General features: G+C 37.6%; 1 protein-coding gene across 1 annotated transcript in view; it reads right to left on the reverse strand.

Annotated features, from left to right (window-relative positions):
* The window catches only part of LOC122995113 (NLR family CARD domain-containing protein 3-like), a 381,835-nt gene that overhangs the window by 315,415 nt on the left and 49,433 nt on the right, over positions 1 to 16,987 (reverse strand). The gene's annotated exons all lie outside the window — the stretch shown is intronic.

Raw genomic sequence — 16,987 nt, forward strand, 5'->3', positions numbered from 1 at the left:
TTACAACGGCGTCATTCTTGATTCAACCACCAGATGGCATCAAAGTAAGACATTATTCTTCATTTCCACTGAGGTTTAATGTTTCATGTTTTACTTTCAGAAGGTTCCAGTTCTCTGTTGGCTTTTCATTTACCACTATAGAGCACATTTAATGGAGATGAGCTGCTGGTGGAGTCAGCTGTGTGGCAGAAGAAATAAAAATACTCACCAGGTGAATTCAGATCCACATCCAGTCACAGAGTCTTTGTAGCTTCACCTGCAGAGGAAACACAGAGAGAGAAACTGCTGCTGATTCTCCTTCATCAGTCCTTCATCATCACTCTGAGGACTCTGGTTTTCTATGGAGTCATTTGTACTTCTTGCTGTTTTTATTAGAGATTGTACTGAATGACACTTTATTGATTAATAACAGTTAAGCAGCATATCACACTCAGAGGCCTGACATGTATTTCAACTGATGATTTAGTGAATATACATAAAGATACTGATGCAACAATTTTCACAAATATCAGTGGAGACAAAACTTGTGAAGTTTGTCAGACACTAAACGTGTTTTCTCTCTTTTATCCCCGAGGAGATTAGAAGGAGCCACAAGATCACATGAATGTTTGTATTTCAGAGCATCAATGCATCATATTTTTATTTACATTCATCTTTATTTATGGTTCTGTTATAGTTGCTACAGCTGTGTTATATTCTATTTGATCTTGTGGGAATGTTGTCTGTCAATCAGTGTTAGATTATAAGGATCAAAGTACAGACGTTTCCATGATTTATGGTTGAATTAATGGAGCATCATCTTCATCATCATCATCATCATGTACATTAAAGATTAAAACAGGCAGAATAAGAGAGAACAATCTGTCTGACTCAACACTAAATGCAGTTCTGTACAGCAGAACAAAGATCTTCCTGTGATGAGGCATCACATTGTAGTTTAAACTCCGTCATTATTCCACAAACAGAGTTTACTGTGTTTTGATGACAGTGATTCACTTTGTAGTTTATATAATGTGACATTGATTTTATATTGATATAGTATAAAGATACTGAATGACGGTTTGGCAGCAACATAAACTTTAGTTTCTATTGCTGCAGCTCTTAGCTTGGTTAAAATACTGAATATCATCAATGAAAAGATGTTTTCAACAGTTTGTCTGTGATATAGTTTAGAAAGATTCCAGAGAATATTATTTAATGACTTTTATTAGCTGTTAATCACTAACCATACCACCTGTGAAACAAAGTCTCCCTCACTACCAGCATGATACTGGTTATTAAAACATGCACCAGTTTAAAGGTGACTGAATGGGGCGACCCTTCATACTGACACTAAACTTCTCTGGCAATGAATAAAATGTTTTACACAAACAAACTCAAGACTGTTTGAAACCGTTTGAGTTCATTTGATGTCAAACTGTCAGAACATAATCACATGACTGTGTTTAAGTGCAGTTAGTGACGTGTTGAAAGCTGATAAAATGTGTATCTGTCAGGTTGGTGAGCTGTTGTTGACTTGCTAGCTAGTGACAGTGTTCCTAATATAACTGCAGCACATTTTACTGTTTGATGAACAATAAATTCACTGCAGAACATCTATTAAAACATGGTTTACTTTTACTGCTCAACATTAAACACAACTAAACAGCATATTATTAATAATCTATTTCATTCATTTATGAAAAGCAGCAGCATCATACATTGAGCCTTTAACACTCAGTGTCAGCTGTGTATTTATTTGAGTCTCATTTATTATTATTGATGCACATATTACATGTTATATGCAGGTAATTTTTCAGAGTAACAACAGACAGTGAAAGGTTGACTGTTGGAATTAGTGTTAAAATAGTGCAGACGTGGAACAATGTGTGGCACAGGGGTAACATTCATTAAGACCTGCATTATTGTCTCTGATGCTGTGAAATACACGCAGGGCAACAGGGCAGTGTGTAATGTTTGTGCAGCGACTGAGTGAAGCTTCATCAGAGTGAGCAGGAAGTTGTCAGTGTGTCAGTAAATGTACAGAACAGACTACAGTGTGTCAGTTAATAAATGCTGCAGCTTGTCAAGACCAAGAAAAGTCACGTCTGTTATTTCCCCAACTGCTGGAAACGTGAAGGGGGTTAGCTCCACAGTTAGCAACAATGGGTTAGCCTAACCTGAAGACACTGAACACAGAAACAGAGAACAGAGAAATGTTCTTCACCCCCCCAGACCAAACCAGTCAACCCAGGGGAAACACTTCCACCAGTATTCAACAAAGCAACATAAATCTCTACTGGTGTCACATCTGGACTCATCCTGAGCACGGCCGCTTTGCTCCCAATGATTTCACTGTATAAACTCTGAATCTGTGTGTAACAGGTCACCTGTTTTCTGTACAGAAAAGCATTTAAGTTAATAATTCTATCGTGAGATCTCAACGTCTCATCAGAAGATTTAAATAGTTGATGAAGTTACCGCTTTCTCCCAGTCTGGAGACACAGGTATGGATGCTGCTGCTGTGTGACAGCCACAGCTGTTCATTAAAGTCAGAGGAAAGGAGCTACATTACACATCTATCAGCGTCACACAGAGTCTGAAAGCTCCGGCCAGATTTAACCCCTTCCTCCACCACTGCCACACACTCTGTAGGGGAGAACGGGGTAACATGAGACACTTTTAACATTTGATGATTTTACTGCAAATGAAAGTGTATTTGGTTCAAATAATAGTTCCTATATATACCTCAGGTTGTTGTGTGGAAATTAAAACAAGTTATCTAATTATTACGGTTTTAGAACAATGACCCATCAAAAAAAGTTAGTTAGTCTATGGCACAACTACCCCGAGGTAGGGGTAAAATGAGCGCTCTGTGGGTAAATAGTGATACCATTATATACTGATATAAAAATTACACAAAATCAAACAAGTTAATTGTAAAATTAAAAATAATTTTGAACTTTAATGCCATCAATTTCACAGAGGCAAAAACTTGTACTTTTAAGTAAAATGATATGTTTATGTCCTGTTGTTCAACATGTTACCCAAAAACATTTTCAGTAAAGATGAAACTGAACTTTGTGTTTTACTTACAGAAAGAATGTGTGTAAATGTGCTTTTGTAAAGGAAAACCTGGTCCAGGTCTGAGTGCTGGACTCCTACAGTGAGGGGGTCTGGGGGCTCTGTTTTGCTGGCATGGTTTGGGTCCACCTGTCCCCTTAGAGGGAAGGGTCACTGCTAATCAATACAAAGTATTTGTGAGTGATCAGCTTTATCCTGTGATGAAACATGTCTATCCTGATGGGAGTGGTCTCTTCCAGGATGAATCAGATGTTACGACCTTCACAGTCACCAGATCTCAACCCAGCTGACGTGTTAGACAGCGCTCTTCATCATCATCATCACAGCACCACATGAGGAAGATCTTTATGAAGAATGATGTTCATTCCTCCAGTACAGTTCAGAGACTGTAGAATCAATAACAAGGTGTACTGAAGTTGTTCTGGTGGCCCGACACTTTACTGAGACACTTTATGTTGGTTTTTCCTTTAATTTGTCTGTATGTACATCATGTTTGTGCTTCAGTTTAACATTAGTCAACCATTGACTCAACATCACTGGCACGTTTTACTCCACAACCTCCACTATGACCAAACTGTTTCACACAGTGGCTCAGATCCACAATTAGTTTATGACCTTGTTTTGTAGCTTACACTGACTTAAATTAACATGTAATAATGTCCATTATATTATCTTTTTTATTTAAGATACAAGACTGATAACTTTAGTAACATTATTAATTCACTTGGCATGACAAAAATCTTTTTTTTTGCTCTGTGTTGCTGACCGCTCTCTCCATGTGCTTGAGTCCAAGATGGATTGAGTAACGTGAACTATTCTTCCTTAATTTGTGGTCACATGATTACTGTTGTTTATGGTTACCCAGATAAAGGGGGTGGCTCATTTTACCCACTGGCTCTGTTTACCCCGTTCTCCCCTATATTGTATATTAAGATATTTTTACCTGTTTTTACTTCTATGTTTGTACTTTTTATGGACTGTAACTCTATTTTTACTCAGCATGTGACCCACATGTTCTCTGTGTTTCTTCTTCTTGTAAATAAATCAAGTTATTTGAACTTGAAGCTGTTACTAATACAGACAGAGCAGGTTGTTGGACAAATGTTGGAAGTTATTGATCTGTGAACACTGACTCAGTACTGTCAGCTGTTATTGGACACTTTGAACTAGTGATGAGCAAAAATGAACAAACGAATCTTTTTAGTGTCAAACGTAGCGAGTGCTCATGAATCCCGGACTTTTCCCACTCATACCGCCCACACCCATCACTGTTATCGTAGGGTCCTGCTCACACTGCCTGCCTGCTACGGTGGTGCAGTCGCTCTAAACATGAATGAAAACCGATGAATGAGCGGGAATCACCGTCTCCAACGGGGACGTCAGTGAATGACCCGAGTCCAGACAGCCTGGCAGCAACTCACTGAACGAGACTGAACCACCTGCTGCTCTCTCTGCTACCCGCCCCTCAAAAACACCGACTGATCGTTGGTCAGTGACACATCACATTTCTGTCACATCGTATTGAGCTTATATAGCCTACCTACATACAAGTGGGATGCTGAATCAATGCATTGAAATTAATATTTTATCTTTATTAATGTAAACTTATACATGATGACTGGTAATGCACTGAAGAGAAATTTTGTGGGGCAGGCAGCACGAGCTGTCGAATGACTGCAGTCAAGTCAGCCGCCACGTAATTTCCTACTGCGCGCACACTTCCGTTATTACGGTAATGAGTTTTTTCTACTTGGAAGACAAGGATGGTCCGTCGACTAAATGTGGTTTAACATCGCTTTCATTTCCTGTACAGTCGACCGATAATATTACAGTTTGATTGAAACAGCAACAACACAACAACTTCCAGAACATTTCACTGTGGAATTAAACAATAAAGGACCAGTAGGAAAGTACGTGGCGGCTAGTTTGACTGTAATTTCCGGAGTGGCGGCTGACTTGACTGCAGTTGTCGAATGTGTCTGTACTATAACTGAGTGTCACAGATAAACTGACGGCACATTTTGCAAAAAGTATCAAAACTCCAAAGGTTTGATATATTTACATGTATCAACTGGAAGGAACCGATACTGTGAAAAGAATCGGTCCGCCCATCACTACTTTGAACAGTGAACCTAAAATGGAGGAAAACTTCCAGCATGTTGATTTGTGTTGACTGTTAGTAGAGTTCTGAACTACAGATTTCTGCTGTTTCTACTGGAACTAAACTAACAAGATGAACAAAGAGTCATTCAAGAGTCAAACAGTGAAAACTGTCACAATATAAACACAATAAAGTCACAATAAATACCTTTAGAAGAAGAAAAGAAGCTGCGACACGACGAGAACAGAAAGAGAAACTAAACTTCAACAGGAAATAACAGAGAGAGAGAGAGAGAGAGAGAGAGACATAGAGAGAGAGACATAGAGAGAGAGAGAGAGAGAGACATAGAAAGACATAGAGAGAGAGACATAGAGAGAGAGAGAGACATAGAGAGAGAGAGAGAGAGAGAGAGAGAGAGAGAGAGACATAGAGAGACATAGAGAGGGAGAGAGAGACATAGAGAGACATAGAGAGTGAGACATAGAGAGAGAGAGAGACATAGAGAGAGAGAGAGACATAGAGAGAGAGAGAGAGAGAGAGAGAGAGAGAGAGACATAGAGAGACATAGAGAGTGAGACATAGAGAGAGAGAGAGACATAGAGAGAGAGAGAGAGACATAGAGAGACATAGAGAGACATAGAGAGAGAGAGAGAGACATAGAGAGACATAGAGAGAGAGAGAGACATAGAGAGACATATAGAGAGAGAGAGACATAGAGAGACATATAGAGAGAGAGAGACATAGAGAGACATAGAGAGACATAGAGAGAGAGAGAGACATAGAGAGACATATAGAGAGAGAGAGACATAGAGAGACATATAGAGAGAGAGAGACATAGAGAGACATAGAGAGAGAGAGACATAGAGAGACATAGAGAGAGAGACATAGAGAGAGACATAGAGAGAGAGACATAGAGAGACATAGAGAGAGAGACATAGAGAGAGACAGAGAGAGACAGAGAGACATAGAGAGACATAGAGAGAGACATAGAGAGACATAGAGAGAGAGAGATTTTGATTGTATTATACACAAAAATATATTCAAAATTTCAAAAAAAAGGAAACTTCCTGTTTCCAATCAATGATTCCACTTCTCTACATCCTACAGGACCCCAGCTAGCTGCACAACAACTTCCAGAACATTTCACTGGTGAATTTCACAATAAAGGACCATTGAAAATATACAACAAAATATATTCAAAAAATGATTGAAAAAAAGGAAATGGCACATGAGATGAAAAAGCTGGCTCTTCAAATACTGAAGGCATCAGGTACATTATATTATGCATATAATGCATATGCATAATATGTAGATTTTATAGCACCTTTTGCAGAACATGTTTTAAATGTGGTATTTTCCTTTCCAGTGTTTGAAGCAGAAAATAACTGTGCCTGAATGTGCCAGAATTTTTTGAATTATTACATTATACACCAAAATATGTGTATAATGTTTTCAATGAGAAAAGACCTGCTGAGTAAAATAGATGAGATGATCACAGCTAGTGCAACAGGGCCCTACACCACTGACAGGTTCTACAAGGTTCAGACGCTTCCAGTGAAAGTTTCCATAAAATGGGATGAATTGCTGGAATGGTTCAAACAGAAGCTCCAGGAAATGGATACAAATCGCAGTAGAACCAGGTATACCAGACTAAGTGAAGAACATGAGGGCAGTGATGAAGAGGCTGCAGAGCTCCAGGCTCAATGAATTATGTATCATAATCTGGACTCAACTCTTGGACTCGACCCATCTCTAACCTCCCTTCCTGTCAGAAACACTGTTCATAAATTCACACCTTTGACTGAAATACAATGATTTATTACATCAGTCCTCACTGATCTTTACTTAAACATGTAAATTCCTCTCAGATCACATCGACTTTCTCTCATTTTAAACAATTTTTGGATACTTTCAGGTAATAATTGATATTTTGCAACTATACCATCAGGTTTTAGGGGGACAGAGCTTATTTTGAATGTGAACGTTTTAAATGTGAGGTGTAGTGGAGGTCTAGTGGTTTAAGGTGCTGACCATGAAGCACAGCATCTCCGGTTTAAGTCTTGCTGGGGTCCTTTATTGCATATCGTCCTAAATCTCACTGAGAAAGGCTTTAAAGGCCCAGAAATAATAAGAAATAATATTAACAGGTCCATATCCAGGTATGTGTATCATCTACATCACTGTAGAAATGAAATTGTTCTTGACACATCATGTACAACAGAGAGGTCAGATTATCGTCAGGCAGGCTCCTTTACTCACCACAGGCTGGACTCTGTTGGTTAGTGAGGAACTCTTCTAATGCAATTAAACTTTGGAAAAAGGAAGTAAATTTCATGTGTTGAGTGTTTTTCTGCTCTTCATGTATTCACTAAGCATTAACTTAAGGACCGAATTAAAACTGCATCTCATTCAATAACTCACATATTCTCACTGTCAGGGAAACAATTTCAGTGTTGAGCCACAGAAGAGCTGCTGAATCAGCCTTTGTATGTCTGTATCATGGGACGTCCCTCTCTCTGCCTCCAGCTCGTGTGATTGGTTTGGCTTCCTGGCTCAGGAGCCAATAAGCAGAGTCAGAGAGGATGTCAGGAAACTACCTGCATCACACACTGCATTCATTACTGACGAACATTATTACATTATTTTATACAATAAATTCACATAGAGAGCATCTTTAGAGGCGTTTTTCTCTATAAATGTCCTTTTAGAACCTTTATTCATGTGTGATCCCATCTGTCTCTGAGCCACTTCCTGTCTGTTATATTTTGACTGACAGTGGAGTGACGGTGGCATCTCATCATCATAAGAGCAGGCTGGTTCTTGCTAAATACTGTTAACTGATCGATCTCTGTCACTGCAGGGTTTATTTCCTCATTCATAGCCTCACAGCTTGTAAAGTACCAAGTCACTGTGGTGCACAACTGTACCTGGACCCTGAATGTTGACTGAATAACTGAATAACTGACTGATGACAGACAGAGACTTAAACCAGTTTACACAGTAAGACAAGAAGAGAGTTTCTGACATGTGGCCAGTAGGAGACATATAAAAATTAAAGACAGAGACTCCACAACTCTTTCACTTACTGTCTACATGTGTAACCACAGTTAGACAATGAGTCGATCCTTTTTACCAGAAGAAGAAACTGTTGGAACATTTTCTTTCTCTTCATTTCCTGTTTCTGAAATATTCTTTTCTTTCTGTTTCATTCTTAAGTTCATACTGTTCGTTTCTTTCTTTTCTCTGTATTTTTGTGCTTGTACTGTGTAATATTTGTAACACAGATGATTATTATTTGCTCATAATAATAATAATTTAATTTTCATTCTGTCATCCTTCACTTTCATGTGTGTTGCACCCTGTTTTGTTCTTTTATCCTCTCTTATTTAATTGTTTTATACATTTACTCCATCTTTATTGTTTGATGTTAATATTTATGAATGCTTTTTATTTTTTTTATGTATGTATATGTGGAATATTTCTATATCTATATACTATATATATATGTTTTTGTATCTTGAGCATTTTGGGAATAAAAGTTCCCTTTGGAATGAAAAAAGTTCTCTTTTATTTCACAAATTCACCTTCATTTATCCAGAATAAAGCGTCACGAAGGTGCTTCAATAACTTTGATGAATCATTTAATCTTTCCAACATTTTTGAATCAGTTTCTGTCAATCAGTAATTAGAAACCCATTGTTTCTTCTCAGTGTTATTTGTTTTATGATGTTTATATTTTCTGTATGGTTGAGTATATTTCATGTTAGTAACTTATTGATTCTTTCAGGCTCCATTTGACAGACGTCAGTGTCTCCATTTTGTTTGTCAGTGAAAGTGAAAGCAAAACTTTGCACTTTAAACTCAGTAAACACATACTTGTAAATGTAGCATTTATTTAGTTTTATTGTATTACACTAAAACAGCTTCATCTGTGGAATGTCTGAGTTGATTAGAGGATTTATCTGATGACAGAATGATGTTTGTGCTGAACTTTAATGGCGTCAGTTCAGAGAAGGAACACTTTCACACAATTTTGTGACATTTTTGACCTACAAATAATTTTTCTATGTGAAGAGAGTGTATGACTGGTACACGACGACATTTAGGAAGATGGCTTGATTCATCTTACAGTTAAATCTCTGGACTGTTTGGATAAAACAATCTTCTCATAACTAAGAGACATTCAGTAAATAAGAAATGAACCGCTCTGATTTCTCCACTGAAATAATCTCTGGTCCATCAGATGGAGCAAACACAGCATCAGGTGGCAAATGGAAAACAAGAGGAAGAACATGGAGAAGAGCATGCTCTCTTTTTGCTGGATGTCTGAGTCACCTGACAGTAGCAGTGTGTTACTGAGCTCAGGCTCAGTCCTTTCACTGGATTCACTGGATTCACTGGATTCACTGGATTCAGTTCACATCTATGTTCTTCAGCTCCATCAGCTTAAAGAACGCAGCTCTTTTACTATCTTCCCGGCTCCATTCAAGTTGAAAGTGCCTATTTGAATTCACACATGGAGAAACAATTGTTATTACTGATATTATTGTGTCATGCATTTATAAATGTCAAACCCACTTGTGCTTCAAATTTACTATCAACAAAACCAGCAGACGCTGCATCTCATCTGATTGATGATATTAAACTAACAAACCATTCTGGCTTTTTTACAGCTTTACAAACTAAACTTTCCAACTTAAAGACACTAAAATGAAACTAACGTCCATCTTTTCTTCATCGGGGCTCAGAAATATTCCTGAATTTCAATCATACATTTCACTCAATAAATTCTCTTAACAGGGACGATACAAAGAAATGTGATTGATTGTCAACGTCTCCCAGTTCACACAGCTCACATAACCTGGATGTTTGAACAGGAGGGGACCTGTTGGTACCATGTGGTTCAATATAAGGTTCACTACCACAGGACTGATTCATTTCAATACAAGTCTGTCATTTTGGTTTTAACAGAATATCTTTTGATCATTTTTCTTTAAAGTTAGTGAGTAGCTGCATCCTAGTTGCATTAATGTTGCAGCTTAGATTATTTCTATAGATATATTCCTCCATGATGCTACTGAGCTCTTTCTTTAGTGATCTAGTCTTCAGCTATACTTCCTCTAGCTAACTCTTTCTCACGCAGCCGAGTTAAATACTGATATAAACTCTGACTAACCGTCTCCACCGACTGAAGATCACTAAACTTCCAGATCATTTCTCCTGGATTACTTCTAGCTGAAGCTCTTTCTACCTCACCTTCCCATCTACATATATACAGAATGTATGAATGTATGTGTGATCACGACTTCTTTAATGCATTTCAAATGTTTTACTTATATTTGTGAATCACTTTGTAACTGTGGAAAAGTGTAATAAAAGTGTATTATTATTTATTTAAAGTCAGGATCACTGTGGAAATAAGTTGATAATAATAATTAGTTGAACTTGTTGTAAAAACGTGTTAAATAACTGTGATGAATCATGTTATAACTAAATATAATCTGACAGAGAAGTGAATGTATTTAATGTGATGTATCTTCTGATTAAATGCAGGTTTTCAGGCTGATGAAGCTGCAGTTCTGCTGCCACCTGCAGGTCAGACGAGTCACTGCAGACGGTTCCTCAGGACCAGCTGGTGTTTGATCAATAATCAATAAACTGTCACAGTCATCAATAATAATAAACTACAGTCACCAGACTCTGTTATATTTGTGTTTGTAATAAGTTTCTCTCCTCTATATATGAAAATGAGCTCGACTAAATATCTGAAACATCTTTCAAAGTAATTAAGTCCAAAACAACAACCACAGAACCAATGAACCTCAACAAAACTTAACACTTATTGCATCACTGTTGTATTTCATTGTATTATTCAGGTGTTTCTATTTTTCTGGTCACTTAGTGTGTCAACAGGCTGAATTTTGACTAATGAAGCTTTTCCAGAGTTTCCTCTGATGTTTCTGTTGTCTAAACACCATCTTGTTAGCAAAGCTAATTAGAGTCAAAGAGGATTAACGAGGTTTCAAACCTTCCACCAGTATTCAACAAAGCAACATAATAAATCACTACTAGCACCATCTCTACTGGTGTCACATCATTTTAACCCCCGCTGACACAAACATGATGAAACCTGTTGCTTACGTTACCTTTAGATGCTGAAAATCATTTTCATCAAGCTGATGAGTGAAGGTGAAATTAATCAGCAGCTTCAACCAGGAAACCAAACGTAGGAAGAACAAACATGTAACTCACAGCAGGAAGATTTCAAATGTCAGTTGCTTCACAAACAGTCTCAACTCTGAATTCATCTTTAACCAGAAGTGACTGTAAAGAAATATGATCCCAGCACAGCGCTGACCTTTGGAATAAAGAACCTGGAACAGCTAAAGTCAAACATTGACAGACTGTATAAATCCTCATCAGATAGTGGAGACATAAAGAAAGCATTAAACATTGTCACTAGTTGAAGCAGTTGTAGACGCTGTACAATCCATCACACCATCAGTAACAATTATACAAATGTTCAAACACAAACAAAAATACAATCATCTTGTATTTTTGGAGAGAAAGCATGTTGTTCAGCCGGCCCTTTCCCTAAAGATTGTGAACCTAAACTAGACAGCTTTATACCTCTCCAGAAGCAAAGCTAAAAACAGTCTGGTCCCTAAATGGACACTTCCACAAACTGTTACACCTTCTGACAAACAAGTTTAGTGTCACAGGCTGCGACAAACATGGGAGACCAGACGAGTTTTACTAGTTAGGCCGAGTACAGAACTGCTTGAAAGTTTGTGAACGCTTTAGAATTTTCTGTATTTCTGCATGAATATGACCTAAAACATGATCAGATATTTACACAAGTCCTAAAACTAGATAAAGTGAACCCAATTAAACAAATAGGACAGAAAAAAACATTTTTTTCATCTTTTTCATTTATTTATTGAGGAAAATTATCCAATCTAACATATGTGTGGGAGGCAAAAGTATGTGAACCCTTGCTTTCAGTAACTGGTGTGACCCCCTTTTGCAGCAATAACTTCAACCAAACGTTTCCAGTAACTGTTTATCAGCTCTGCACATCAGCTTGGAGGAATTTGAGCTCGTTCCTCCTCACAGAACAGTCTCAACTCAGGGATGTTGGTGGGCTTCTCACCATGAACTGCCTGCTTCAGGTCCTGGTGCCATGGGCTTAATCAGGACTACGTGCACACACTTAATCACGTGCACGTATTTGGACTCAGTTGACCATCAGGGTGTAAAACAGTATGCAGTTTACACATGTGGTGGGAGCGGGAGGTCTCAGATTTAAGGATACAGCCTGACTACACCACAGTAGTAGACAAACACTAATCCAATAAAGGGCACACAGGTTCATTCACTAATGAAAGTCAAAGATGTGTTGTTCCCGATATCAAAACTACAACGTTTATTTGAATGTTCACAAGTTAAAAGGCAATAACAAGGGTTTACACACACACACAGTCACTCAGCCAAATATGTACATCAGTGTTCTTCACTATTTTTTTCATGGCAGGACACTTAGATGAAGTAAATCTGCCAACTAATTTGTCATATCACGACATACAATATGTAACGCAGCCAATACAATCTGAATTATAGGCTTACCTTAAAGCTAGGGTATCTAATGTATTTTAGAAGCATTTTTGTTATAGTTGTTGAAATTCTCTGTACATCCCGACAGCCATCAATAAATCAAATGAAAATCCAGTATGTGTGACGGTTGCAGGCCTGTAATAATCCCGTCCAATCATTTCATTCAGCCTGAATGAAAAGTCATTTTATAGCAGGTTTCAATCTTGTTCTTTGACTTGTGTTAGTGGGATGTCTCTACATTCCAATAACAGATTGTGCCTTTAAAATATTTACCAGAACAGTAATTCATCTAGATACAGCTGTAATTTCCTCACCAGTTTTCCTGCTTTGAATGTGTTGGTGTCTATCAGATGACGCCTGCGTGGCCTCTGTGTTTCTCTTTCATCCTTAAACTTTTTCTTTCAATCTTTTTGAAAGTTCTTTACTTTCTGCTTGTTTTCCTTTCAACATTATTACATCCTGCAACTCTTCCTCACTTCTGTCTCCTCTCTCCTGATTCCTTCACTCACTCTGAAAATATAAAAAGCCTTCCTTTCAAAATCTGAGTGAGCATGAAGCAGAACTTTAACTTGTATGATGTTAATTACAGACATTGTGGACAAAACACACAGCGGGGATGCATCATCAGCCCATCTAGCTAAACTATCAAGCTAACGTTACATTAACATTAACGTTACTGTAAAGTAACAGTCAGGCTAAAGCAGCAACAGATAGATAAACTGGACGCTTAAATCACTGATGTCAATTTAAAAGAACTTTAGCTCCACTTTTTGCTGAAGAGTTTTTCTAGCGTCTTACTTTGTGCTGCTTTTTCTGACATTATTATTTGATGCTGCGCGTCAGTTAATGTCATATATGATCCTCTGAACTCTGATTCATTCGTCTGCCTGCTGGCTTCAGCACGGAGGGTTTGTTTGATTAAAAGACCCGCGCAGCAGGAGCGGGCGGTGGATTGTTGGTCACCCCTCGTTAACAGTAACAGCTGTCTCCGTGTCTCATACAAGGATACAAAGTTCAAACGGAAAACAAAACGAGCGCTCCCAGAAGATACAACAGAAGCTGCGGTAGAAAGCCGCTCTGAGCCTTTAACAGCTTTCTGTGTAAACGCTGTTTCAGAGTTTAGGAGGTGGTTAAACGGCGTTTATGTGCGTTTAGTCTCCGTTACAGCCCTGTGTATAACTGTACAAAAATAATCCGCGTAGTTTAAGCATCACTCTTTAGCAAAAAGACTGTGACTGTTCATCTCTGTTGCTGTGGCGATGTTTTGGTGTGAGAATAGTTTGGGCAGCGTGAAGCGTGAGAGTTGGCAACCCTGAACTAGGAGCAGGATCTCTTCACCAACATGTATGCCCAAAATGACAACGACATGACATCACATCCAGTTGATAACAAACACTGACCCCTTAGTTTAAAAACATGTGTCACGCATCTACAATAGATTTATATTCACTTTTCTTTCTCAATAGATTTAGTCTTTATTGTCTTTTTGTTTTCACAGCCTGGAGGAGACAAAGTTTGATTTTTTCTGAAATGTTGTCATATACAGTTTATACTGTATTTATACTTTATATATATTATATTATATATATTATATATAAATCACTTTAAACTACAGAGACCTGAAACCTGAAAAACAGTCAAAACTTCTTAGTAGAGTAAAAAGAAATATAAAGTTTTACACTTTTCAATTAAAACTTCATTTGGTTTACTCTTCTAATTATTCCATATTTCACAAACATTTAATCATTTATAACAAATGAAATAAAGCATCTGAAGTTATTTGATCTTGAATTATCTTTATGTAAATATTATTATCTTTATTTATATTTATTTAAAAATGAATTGAAGGTTAAAAGAAAAAGTATACAGATTGATATTTTGACATTTTTGAACTAACTGTGTGTTTTATTGATGTAATCGGTTCATTTTTTACTCCTGATAACATTTTGTTGTTGTTTGGAGGCTCCGAACACTCAGACAGTTTGTTATCGACGCCACAGAGAAGAACTTTTACTTATTGTCTCTAAATTAAACCTCAAATCCAAACCTGAACCTGGACTTTTTAAAACTGTGTTTCTGTTTTAATGTCTTCAGAAAACACGTTTCAGCCGTCAGCATCATTTCACTGGTTTCATTTACATTTTACAGCTGATTTTAAAATTGTATTACTTACCTTTAAAGCAGGACTTGGACTGAGGATGTGCTGATATCACACTATGACTATCACAGGTCAAAATATCATGATTAACAGTATTATCATGATAATCATTCAAGTTCCTGAAATCCTGCTATTAGTGCTAAAACACAGATAAATGACACAAAGATCAGCTTGTGTTTTATTGACTGAATATTATTCTGTGTGTTGCAGCTTTGAAAACAGTTGATTAAATACAGTTTAAACAGTAAAGAAAAGCAGCTTGTTGACTGGAAATCACTTTAAATGCAGCTCAGAGTTTCTTATAGAAACACATTCATAGTCTGAAATTCATGAATTTTTCCTGATGAAATGGATGGATTTGAAGGTCGGAGCTTATTTAACTAATTCAAATACTGGAGTGTTGAACTTTGTATGAAGTGTTAACAGTTCAATTCATTTATAAAAGGCACATCAGTAACAAACAGCAGCAGAGAACATTCAGACCTGTAAGCTGCTGCTCTTCAGTGTGTTGGCAGCTCAGGTTAATAAAGAAAGTCCTGAGCAGAGATGTTGGATCTGGACTGATCTGACCTGCTTCTCTGGTTATTCTGCCTGTGAGCAGCAGAAAGCTGCTTCGTCGTGTCTGAACAGAATCAAACTGCTGATGAAGACAGAACAGCTGCTCTGTGTTCACAGTGTCTCTGAAAACAACAATAATCACAGTCAGAAACAATGTTTCACCACAGTTTATTGTAAAAAGGTTTCCCGCCACATCTCTAACTGGGACTGACTGACTCCAGAATATATAACAGACCTCTAACAGCCTGTGAGCCTGAACGTGGTCTCAGACCATCAAACCAGATTCTGCTCGCTGATCCCAGTTCAGTTCTGTGACCAGAGAAGATCAGACTGTCGACATCTGTTGATTATTATTATTATTATTATTGTTGTTATTTGAGCTGTGATGTTTAAATCACCAGACTGTGATTCAGGTTTCTGCTGCTAGATGGAGACAAACAGACAGAAGCTGCTTTAAGTTGCAGCTTCATTTAATTCTCGTTATATTTACACCAGTAATGACTCGACACTCTTAACATGTCAAGTGAACGAACACTGAAATCAAACTGAATAATCTCATTAAATTCCTCACAACCCAAAAACCATTCAGACACTTCATACAGAAAAACTGCTGAATTATCAGACTGATACTTAACTGTTTGTATTTTCAACATGTTTCACTTTTACAAGATGACGAGCAGCTGATCTCAGGTAAACCTTCCAGAGCTGCTAATGTTAGCCTCAACTCTGATATATCACATCTCATCAGGACCGACTCCCACACAGCCCATGTTCCAGTCCTGAAGGCTTTTTCTAACGTGACCTGTGACCTCACAACCCTCCAGACTCTAAATGTACAATGACTGGAGATCACTTTATTAGGAACACCTGTGCAGTCTGATGCGATCCAACACAACAGCTCTGCCATCAATTCTACATTTACAAAGCTTCTACATTCTCAGTTGTTGTTGACGTTGTCAGAAAGGTGATAATTGTATTTTATATTTATTATTGAGGTGGTAGTGGGGCTGCTGTACTGGACTGTGTTATATTGAAAAGTGTTCCTAATATTTTGCCCTCCTGATGCTTGTTAATGGGCTGGAATAAAACCACACAATGGAAAACATGATGGAAATATGACATTTGTCTCCTCTCTCAGTAGAGTCCCACTAGATACTAGTTTTCTTTCTCTGCCCACAGAATCTGTTCTGAACATCAGCAGACTGTTAAACTCCTGCAGCTGTAAAACTTTCTGACTGAAGTTTCATTTACAATCAAAGCTAAAAGCTCAACTTGTTCAACAGACAGGAAAACTTCTGCACACGCTCAGTTTGGGGAAACCTTCCTGAAAATGGCCTCGAGTACAGAAAGAAGAAGCAGCAAACACCTGCTGCCTGGTTTGAAATATGAAAATAAATAATAAATGAAGTTATTTTATCTTGATTTATCTTATTTATTTAAAAACCAACTGAAGGTTAAAAGAAAAAGTCTTTGTTACAACAATAAAGTGCAGA

This window comes from Thunnus albacares, chromosome 13 (assembly GCF_914725855.1).
Source record: "Thunnus albacares chromosome 13, fThuAlb1.1, whole genome shotgun sequence".
Lineage (NCBI taxonomy): Eukaryota > Metazoa > Chordata > Actinopteri > Scombriformes > Scombridae > Thunnus > Thunnus albacares.